The sequence below is a fragment of the Heterocephalus glaber genome, unplaced genomic scaffold (genome assembly GCF_053883595.1).
Source record: "Heterocephalus glaber isolate CG9 unplaced genomic scaffold, H.glaber_assembly_v1.0 deba00001608, whole genome shotgun sequence".
In the NCBI taxonomy this organism is placed as follows: domain Eukaryota; kingdom Metazoa; phylum Chordata; class Mammalia; order Rodentia; family Bathyergidae; genus Heterocephalus; species Heterocephalus glaber.
The window spans coordinates 37,090,816-37,099,652 of record NW_028258379.1 but is presented as its reverse complement, the minus strand read 5'-3'; the positions used below and the strand labels follow the sequence as shown (position 1 = coordinate 37,099,652).

The window sequence follows — 8,837 nt, the reverse complement described above, 5'->3', positions numbered from 1 at the left end:
CAGGGCTGGGGGCCGAGACACCGCTCTCTCCCCCGGGAGCCGCCCACCCAATGGTGGCGCAGGACCCGGAACGGAACGGCGGCTGGGCGGTGGGGCGGGGCCGCGTGCAGGCGTGCGAGGCTCGGGCCAATGAGCGGTGGCGGCGGGCCCGGGGGCGGGTCCGGGGGCGGGCGGAGCCGGGTTGGGCCGCGCGGCGGGGCCGTCTCAGGCCGCCGTCCCGCCCCTGCCGCCCCGCCCCTCCCGTCCGGCCGCCGCCGCCGCCGCCGCCGCCGCCGCCGCCGCCGCCGCCGCCACCACCTGGGGATTGGTTGAGGCGGACGGTGGGGTCCGGACCGGAGTGTGGCGCTGCCGCTGCGCGACGAGGAAGCGGGCAGGTGAGTGGCGGCTGCAGCCTCCTGCGGGCACCGTCAGTCGGGGTTCCCGGGCCCCGCGAGGCCGCCCCGCCCCCGGCCGGCCGTTCGGGTTCGGGCTCGGCTCGGGCTCGGGCTCGGCCGCGGCGGGCGGTGCTCGGGGTCGGGTCGGAGGCCCCGCTCGGCCTGCAGGCTCGCGGCTCGGGGGCGCTCGCTCGCGGCCCGGCGCAGGTGCAGCGAGCGGCCCGGCCCGGCGGCGCGGTGCGGCCCGGAGCCCTTGGGCTCCGCGTGCGGCCGGGCGCGCTCGCTTCCTTCCTCCCTCCCGGCGCCCGCTGCCCGGGAAGCTGTGTCTTTCTGTTCCGCTCTGCCCCGACTCCGGGCCCGCCGAGCGCCCGAGGACGAGTCTGCCGCTCTCCCTCCACTGCCCAGCTGTCGGGACGGTCGGCGAAAATAGGTCATCTTTCTTCCCACGCGCCCCTGGCCGTGGTCCACACGCGCAGTGCCCTACTAGGGAGAAGAATCCAGCGCTTTCGAGTTTGCCATTTCGGCTTTCAAACTCCTCCTCCTCGTGGCTCCAGGCCGGCGAGGCAACTCTGCGGTCCTCGGTCCTCGCGTTTTACTGGGTCGATTAGCATCGTGCGCCACTTGCTGCGGGGGGCCTCCTGGCAGGAGGCCGCTGGAGTGCTTCTGGAGCACTCACAGGCACTCCGAGCGTGTTATTTTGTTTTTCTGTCTGAAAGAGGCAGTGTTTCAGAAGCAGAAATACTTCCAGCAGAGTAATTTTGCTTTTCCGAACCTGCCATGAATTCACCATTTAGTGATCGCTCTGTTCATAGCTGAGTCAGGGTGGTGGTTGGCAAAACTCATAGAGCTGAACACTGAGAAGTGGAAATTTTGTCTTACTTAACAGACAGCTCTTCCTCTCCCATTATCTTCTCAGAAACTACCCGAATAGTATTTCAAACTGAACTAAACAGTAGTCTAAACAGGTGTTTCAGCTTTCCTCTCTACCACTGAAATCTGCCAAGAGTTATTGAACACAGTACAGTGAGTGTAGGGCTACCATGCAGGGAATTACCACTTCCGTTTCAGGGGTGATTGGTATTTTGGTTCAATTCTAACAATTTACCAATGAGTTTTTCTCTGGCTTAATAAAGTTTGTAAAGCCAAGTTCTCAAACAGCTACAGAACAACCTTTTACTGGGCCCCCAAACGGCTTTTGGCCTCTGCTTCCCCTTTCTGTTTGCTCCCCTTTCCCTCTGTGTGTTTAAGACTGTGAGCTCCTATCTGAAACTGAGCCCTGTCCCAATGGAGCGAAATGCTTGCTGCCTCTGGTCCCTAACCTCTCAGGGTCCCTTTTTCCTGGAACGGGAACGATGTTGGACTGGGAGGGTTTACCTGCATGTGGTGTAGAACCAGAGTTTCTGTTCATTTTCTGTCCCATAAGAGCACATTGAGTTTGTCACTAAGAAAGGAATGCTATTGAGCTCCTCTTCCATGTCATGGTCAGTTAGGCCACATTTTAATGATGATAAGCCTTTGCTTTAGAAACCACTGGATACTGAGAAAAACGTGAAGGTTATTGTTAAATGTTTTTCTGTTCTAAAGATCACCACTGGAAGTGTTTTCCTTTAAAGCGCTCTGATGGTTTACAATAGTATCCTAAAAACTCGATGCTGTTGTACCTAGAAGAGTGTGACAGAGATGACAGCGCTGGGGACAGTATCAACACCAGTACATCAGAGCCTTGCTTGTGGTAAAGCTTTGGTAGGTAATCCTGGAATCACTGACATGCAGGGACATTCCTGATGTCTCTGCAGATGCTAAAACCTGCATATGCTCATCCCTTCTATAAAATGGTGTAGTTTCATATAATCTATGCACATCCTTCCGTAACTTTAGTCATCAATTGATTACTTACAATATCTAATACATTGTCCGTACCTGCCATTTACTGCATCTTTTTAGAGAACAGTAATTAAAAACAAAAACAAAACAAAAATTACATGTTCAGTACAGGTGAGATTTCCAAACATTTCGATCCACCCTTTGCACCTGGAACCCAAAGGTAAAGGTTGTGGGAGGGAGGAGGCCTACTGCATGTAGTTTGTGCCATGTGGAATTTTAGTAGAAATACGAATAAGAACACTACCTCCAAGTCAGCGTTCCTCTAGATGCTTTTTGGCTAGATGTCAAGTCAGTGCGAGGCTTTGCAATCTCTTAATGTTTGAATTACATAGTCTCCTTTCACTGAATGAAGTAGCCTTAGCAGTGTGAGTAGTAACACTGTATCATTTTGGTGTTTGGTCCATGAACTGTATCATTACTGTATGTGGTTCCCCAATGTCTTCCCCTGGAGGTTCTTTATCTTTACACGCTGGTCACCCGCTCCCAGCTACTGTGCACCCTGCTTCTGTGGGGGGGGGGGGGAGGAAGTGTCCAGTGAGTGAGCTTCCTCCCACTGGGCCAGAGTCCTGGGAATAGAGCCAGGTTGTGTTGCCCCAGAGAGGACTAAGGCATTTATTACTGTGGCGTGAAATATTTTTAACCCAAGAGTGAAATACCTTTATTTTAATGTTACTTTGGGAGTTGCTTGTGGCCAGTTACTTGCTTTCTCAGTTAGTTTAAAATTTTCACCACTATTTGGACTCATTTTTCTGTTAGTGAAGAGCATTTTCTCTTGCAGTCACAGAAGTGTTTATCTTGGATGTCAGTTCATTCTGATTATGAGCAGTAGAGTGAGGACTCCTTTTAAAGTTTTCTGTGGCTTTCATTTTTACACCTATAGTTATACCTTACTTTGCAAAATGGATTTCTTTTTATCACTTCATTTATCTACTGATAAAATTGAAAATGTTAATTATTTTGGTATGAAGATACTAATTTTATAGTGTTTACTGTGAAGGTAAAAATACTGTAAATTTGTAACAAAGTATTAACTCACATATTTTCCTATTGCTTGGTTTTGTTTTTCTTCTTCTCTAAATAGCCTTGTGAGGAAAAAATTAATTAGAAAAGCTACAGTGCTGAAAGCCTGCTTTTTGTTCTTGAATTTGCCCCGTAACTCCAGCCAGAGATTAGATGTGTTGGAGACTCCCTTTCCATTTGGGGGTCTCTGCCAGGTTTTAGAAGTATGTCAGAAGACAAGAGGTACAAACATAAGTATTGATAATTTTTCAACTGAAATAAATTTGAGGGAAGTAAATGATTCCAAATTATTATGAATAAAATTCAAATACCAATGTTAAGACTTAGTATTTTTTTTTTCTTAAGCACTTTCGAAGAGGTAAACTCTCAGTCAAGGTAAATCCATGCCCTCCTAGCTGACAGTGAAAGATAAAGTGCACCCTGAGGTTAAGATTTTGAAAAGGAGTGATGCTGATTACCATGCCAGAGTGACATTTTAACCTTTTCCAAGCCCCCTCTCAGTAATGGGCTGGGCAGGGAGAGGGAGCAGAGGGATACACCCAGGAGTGAAAATTGTCCAGAGAGTACAATCAGATGTCTATAAGAACTTGTTAAGGTTTTTGGCAAATTATATATACACAGAACCCAATAAATATGCACTGTTTTAGGTGTATTACTGTCTATGATCTTGAGCTTCACTTTCCTTTTTTTTTTTTGTACCAGGGATTGAACTCGGGTCCTTGTGCTTGTGTAGTAGGTGGTGAAACCACTGAGCTAAATCCCCGGCTCACTTTCCATTTTTAAAAAAATACATTAACACATAAAAGATCTAAAAAGTTCCTACCACTTGAGTGATTTTAAAAGTCTCAATCTCAGAAAGTAGGCATGACTTTTTTTTTTGGTACCTGGGATCGAACTCGGGTCCTTGCGCTTGTGCAGCAGGCGATGAAACCACTGAGCTAAATCCCTGGCCCAGTAGGTATGACTCTTAAATACCAGTAGTTTTCTAGTAAGTGCAATTAAGGGAAGGGAAGGATTCATGTTAAAAAAAAAAAATACTCATTAAGTTGGTTTTCCCATAAAGTAGCTTAACAGAGTTTTTCGGGCCAGGGATTTAGCTCAGTGGTTTCACTGCCTGCTGCTCAAGCGCAAGGACCCGAGTTTGATCCCCGGTACCAAAAAAACACAAAGTTTTTCATTTGTCGGTTATAATAATTTAGCATTGTCATCGTCACCTAACTGCTTCTGCAGTTCTTTGCTCCTTACAAGAGGGTAGCCTTGAGACATCAGTGTGTGATGTGCCTGCTTGGACAGAAGCTTCTTAGGAAGTTTTGCTCAGGCTTCCAATTTAACTGTGGACAGCAAAATAGCTCTATCCTTTAATAGACCGAAGAGAGAAAACCATTGTATCTATAGTATATGTTTTACTGCTGCAACACAATGTTAGAGATAGTTTTTGTAGTCTTTATAATAACCATGGCTGGTTTTGAGCTGAATCTTTGACCAACTATTGAATATCTGTAAAATTTTTTATCGACTGAATCTATCCTCATGTATACATTGAGCATCAGTTTTCTCATCTGTAAGGGTGGCCTCATGATACTATCTGTCGTATAAACTGCTCTCCTTGGTTCCTGATACATCGTAGATGCCCACATGATGCAATTATGATGAGGACCATTGTGTTGGGGAACTGCCTAGTACATGGCACGGATGGTGCACTTTAGGCATCCTGTGATCCTGAAGCAAATGTGACATTGATCGTGAATAACTGCCTTAAAAGCCTAGTTGTTTAGTATGGCATGTCTTTTTTTGCTAAAGATCACTTTATGTGACAGCTTTAGTTGCTTATCATCTTGTTAAGACCCGCTCATCTTTGCATTTCAGCTTAGGTATGCAAGAACTGTGCCTGGAACACATGAACGAATAAGTAAGATCTTGAGTTCCAGGAAGGCAAGAGTCCCCGGAATAGTATCCCTCTCAGAGCACGTCTTTAGGGTCTTGTTGACTCTCTAAGAACTGTCCATTTGAAGTGAAGTGCAGTGTTCCATTAGTGGTTTTCTTCACTTGTGAGATGTTCGTAAGGAGCCCATAACCCTGGAGTAAAGAAGACTTTGGGGAGGACATGAAAGCTCTCTTCAGTGAGTTTGGAGACGTCAGAGAGGACGGTGCACTTTCAAAAGGTGGCTCACAGAGTAAGGGTGCCTTGGAGGTCACCCAGCAGAGTTGCTCACAGCTGAGAGTTGGAAGCTTCAGGTCTGGTCCTTAGCTCCATCTTGGCACATGCATTTGTCAGTCAGAGATAACCCTGAGAAGGCAGGACAGAGTGTTTTTAGACTTGAAAAGGCAATGGATAACAAACCATAGCTGCGACATAACATCGGATGCTATTATCGAAACATGGGCAGGCTCATGGTTAAAGTAGAGGACTCCAAAGGCCTCTTCGATCCTCATGCTGCTCACTGCTAGAATCTAGACTCCCTATGATAGGAGTGTGAGTGGTTTTAAGGTAATTTAGCAGATTACAACTATTCTTTCACACTTAACTCTGTCTTTATTTTAGAAAGGTAAAATAGGATTTTTCATGATACCAAATGAGTCATTGCTTTACAGCAGTTTTTTTCTTCTTTTTGGGGGGGAAGGGAGGGGCAGTTTCCTTTAGGAGCCTCAGTTTTGGACAGTACCATGATTATTTTATTTTTTTTCTGGTACCAGGGATTGAACTCAGGACCTTGCACTTCGAGGGAGGCACGGTGCCAGTGAGCTAAATCCCCGGCTCTACCATTATTTCTTTATTTGGAGGAATGGTGCAAATTGAAGAACATAAATGGATGTTTTGGTGCAATTTATAGAAAAGATATAGATAACCCCAATATGCATATGCTGCTTTGGGGAAGTCACTTGGGTTTATGGGATGTTAGCCTGCGACTTAAAAGCATGTTTCGTACTGCGACACAGAGACTGGGCAGGGTCTTCCTGGGAGCCAGAGGGAGGAGGAAGCGTGTGACTGTTTACCTCCTTCAGTCAGTACAGCTGTGAAGTTGGGTCACTGCAAGCTACATTGAAAAGCAGATGCTGTGCCTGAGCTAGGGTTTCCTGGGCAAATTGCTTTAAAAAATACAATCAAAAATGATTATTTAAGCTGTGTTTAGTTGAAAGCAGCATTTTCAGGAAAAGCTGAATACGTATATATATGTATATATGTATGTCCTAGCAAAATACAAATGTGTATCCTTTCCATTTAGAATTTTTTTGGGGAAAAAAAAACAACCCTGCAACTGAATAGCATTATGTGTTCAGTACGAGTGAACTCTACTTTGTAAAATGTGATACATCTCTGTCAGCCCCCTTCTTCCCCATGAACTGTGGTCTTCAAATGTGCTTTATTTTACTTCTCCGAGTGTAAATAGTCCACTGTACAGATTCTATGGAGAGGAATCACATTATTGGTCAAAGGTGGTGGCTGAGCACAGATGTCCCGTGTGTATCAGTTAGTAGTTTAATAATTGAGTGTGCCTTGTATTTTGTCATCTGTTAGGTGAGGAGATTGTTGATGGACTTGATAAGTTTATAGTGCTTTAAAGGGCCAGAATTTGACAATCTTGTAGATTTTTTTTTTTTTGGTACCAGGGATCAAACTCGGAACTTTGCACTTGCGAGGCAGGAGGCGAAACCACTGAGCTAAATCCCCGGCCTGATCTTGTAGATTTTTAAAGATTTAAAAATATTTTGATGGTGAAGAAGTGGAGCTGTGTGAAACTGTTAGCTGGCTGCTCTTTTGTTTTTTTGGTACTGGGGATCAAACTCAGGACTTTGTGCTTGCGAGGCGTGGCTGCTCCTTTTATAGGTGTCCTTTCCTGTGAGTGGCTCTGAAATTGTTCAGTCCATTTATCTATCAGTCCTGTATGCTTTTCTTCATGTTTCCTTTTAAGTATTATTTAAATGCTTCCCCCTCCCATGCTTCTGTTTTCTCCAATTCATTAAGTATTTGTAAATTTTAATTTCATTCTAAACACTTAGCGTCATACCTTCTAGCTAACATTTGTAATACAATGAGAGAGGGAAGAGGGGGATACATGTAGTTTAGGATATATTTACATTTTCCTAATTTAAATATTTAAAATAAATATTGGCTATAAATATTCAATCTTTGTAGGAACTTGATGAATGCTTAATAGATGGGCTTTTTTTAAAAAAAAAAACTGGGAGCATTAAGGCTGTTTATGATATCTGTATTTATTTGACTGTTTGATTTGTTGAAACCTGGAATCTGGCCCCCAATTCAGCCGAAATCACAATGAAAATTATTCATTGCATGTAAGAAATTTTTGGTCATAAATGAAAAGAGTAGGTAATTTCAAGTCTATAAGGTTGGGGAAATGGCACAGTGTACACCTTTTTATTTTTAGCTGAAAATGGCAGAAGGGGATTGTATTTAGCAAACCACCCATACTGGGTATTAACACCTTACCAAACTGACTTCTTAAGCTGTACTTTATTCCTTGCCCTTCTATGTTTAGTTACTTATGGATTTTAGGAATTGTCTATGCTGCTTTAGTTTGGATGGTACTCTTGGTTTCCCAGCCTTGTCTGTGAGGCCCGCAGTCCTGGCTTTCCCTAACTTTGGCATTGTCTGCAGCAGCTGGCATTGTCCTGGGTACGGAGACATTGGAGTGCTTGTTTCTAGGCGTGTGCCCATGTCGGGAGCTAATGCCGGTCTCACGTTTGGAGCTGTGGGTCTCCTGCTTGGTGGCTCTGGGGTCCCGGCCAAGCCATCGCCCTCTCAGCCTGCTGACACCTGTACCATTGCTGCAGGCCCAGGGGCCTGGGTGGGCACCCAGGGCAGAGTGGGCAGATGCAGGAAGCCCTGGCCCCAGTGCTCTCTGACTTCAGGTTGTGCTTGGGCTGTAGCTCCTCCTGTGCCATCAGAGGTGGGCTCAGTCCTGCTTTGCTCCTTGTTGAGAGAATCACTATGACATTTTGAGTGTGTTTTTCAGAGTTTTTGTTATTACATTTAATATCCAAAACCTCTTCCATGTTGTAAAATGGATTTCTAAGAGAAACTCCTTTTTAAGTGTGATATGCATAAGGTTAACCCTGACCCTAATCCATGATGTTCATAGTACGGCAAACCTACCTTTGGATGCATTTGTATTTTTACTTTTAAGAATTGTCCTAGTTCTTTAATAGAGCTAGTTACATATTAAATCAGTCTTTCATTTTTCTGCTAGTCAGAGGAATCTCAAAACTAGTAATGCTAATATAGCCAAACTTGATATCCAAAGTTTCTTCACTCAGCAAATATTTGACCACCTGCCATGACCACGCTAGACTCTGAAGGTAATGTAGAGATGCAGGCTTTGGTTTCTTTCTGCCACAAGACAGTGAGCCACATCAGCACACAGACAGTCTAGCCCTGTGTGGGTGAGCTCGCAGAGCTCGGGGCTGGGCTGTGGAATGTGGGGAGGAGACCTGGTGAGCCTGAGGACTCCTGAAACTCGCCAAAGAGTGAGAGTGACAGGGGCCCGGGGCTGAGTGAGGACAGGCTGAGTGTGGGAGTTGGCCACTGTGGTAGAAAGC

At 45.4% G+C, this 8,837-nt stretch overlaps 1 protein-coding gene across 4 annotated transcripts in view; it reads left to right on the top strand.

Annotated features, from left to right (window-relative positions):
* The window catches only part of Setd3 (SET domain containing 3, actin N3(tau)-histidine methyltransferase), a 75,925-nt gene that overhangs the window by 269 nt on the left and 66,819 nt on the right, over positions 1-8,837 (top strand). For 2 of the 4 annotated variants that reach the window (XM_021244481.2, XM_004836979.3), the window contains exon 1: positions 241-374. The exons of the other annotated variants lie outside the window; for them this stretch is intronic. The gene's annotated coding sequence lies outside the window, so the exon portion shown is untranslated. Of the gene's footprint in view, positions 1-240; positions 375-8,837 lie in introns of those variants that run through there. 4 annotated transcript variants of the gene reach the window in all.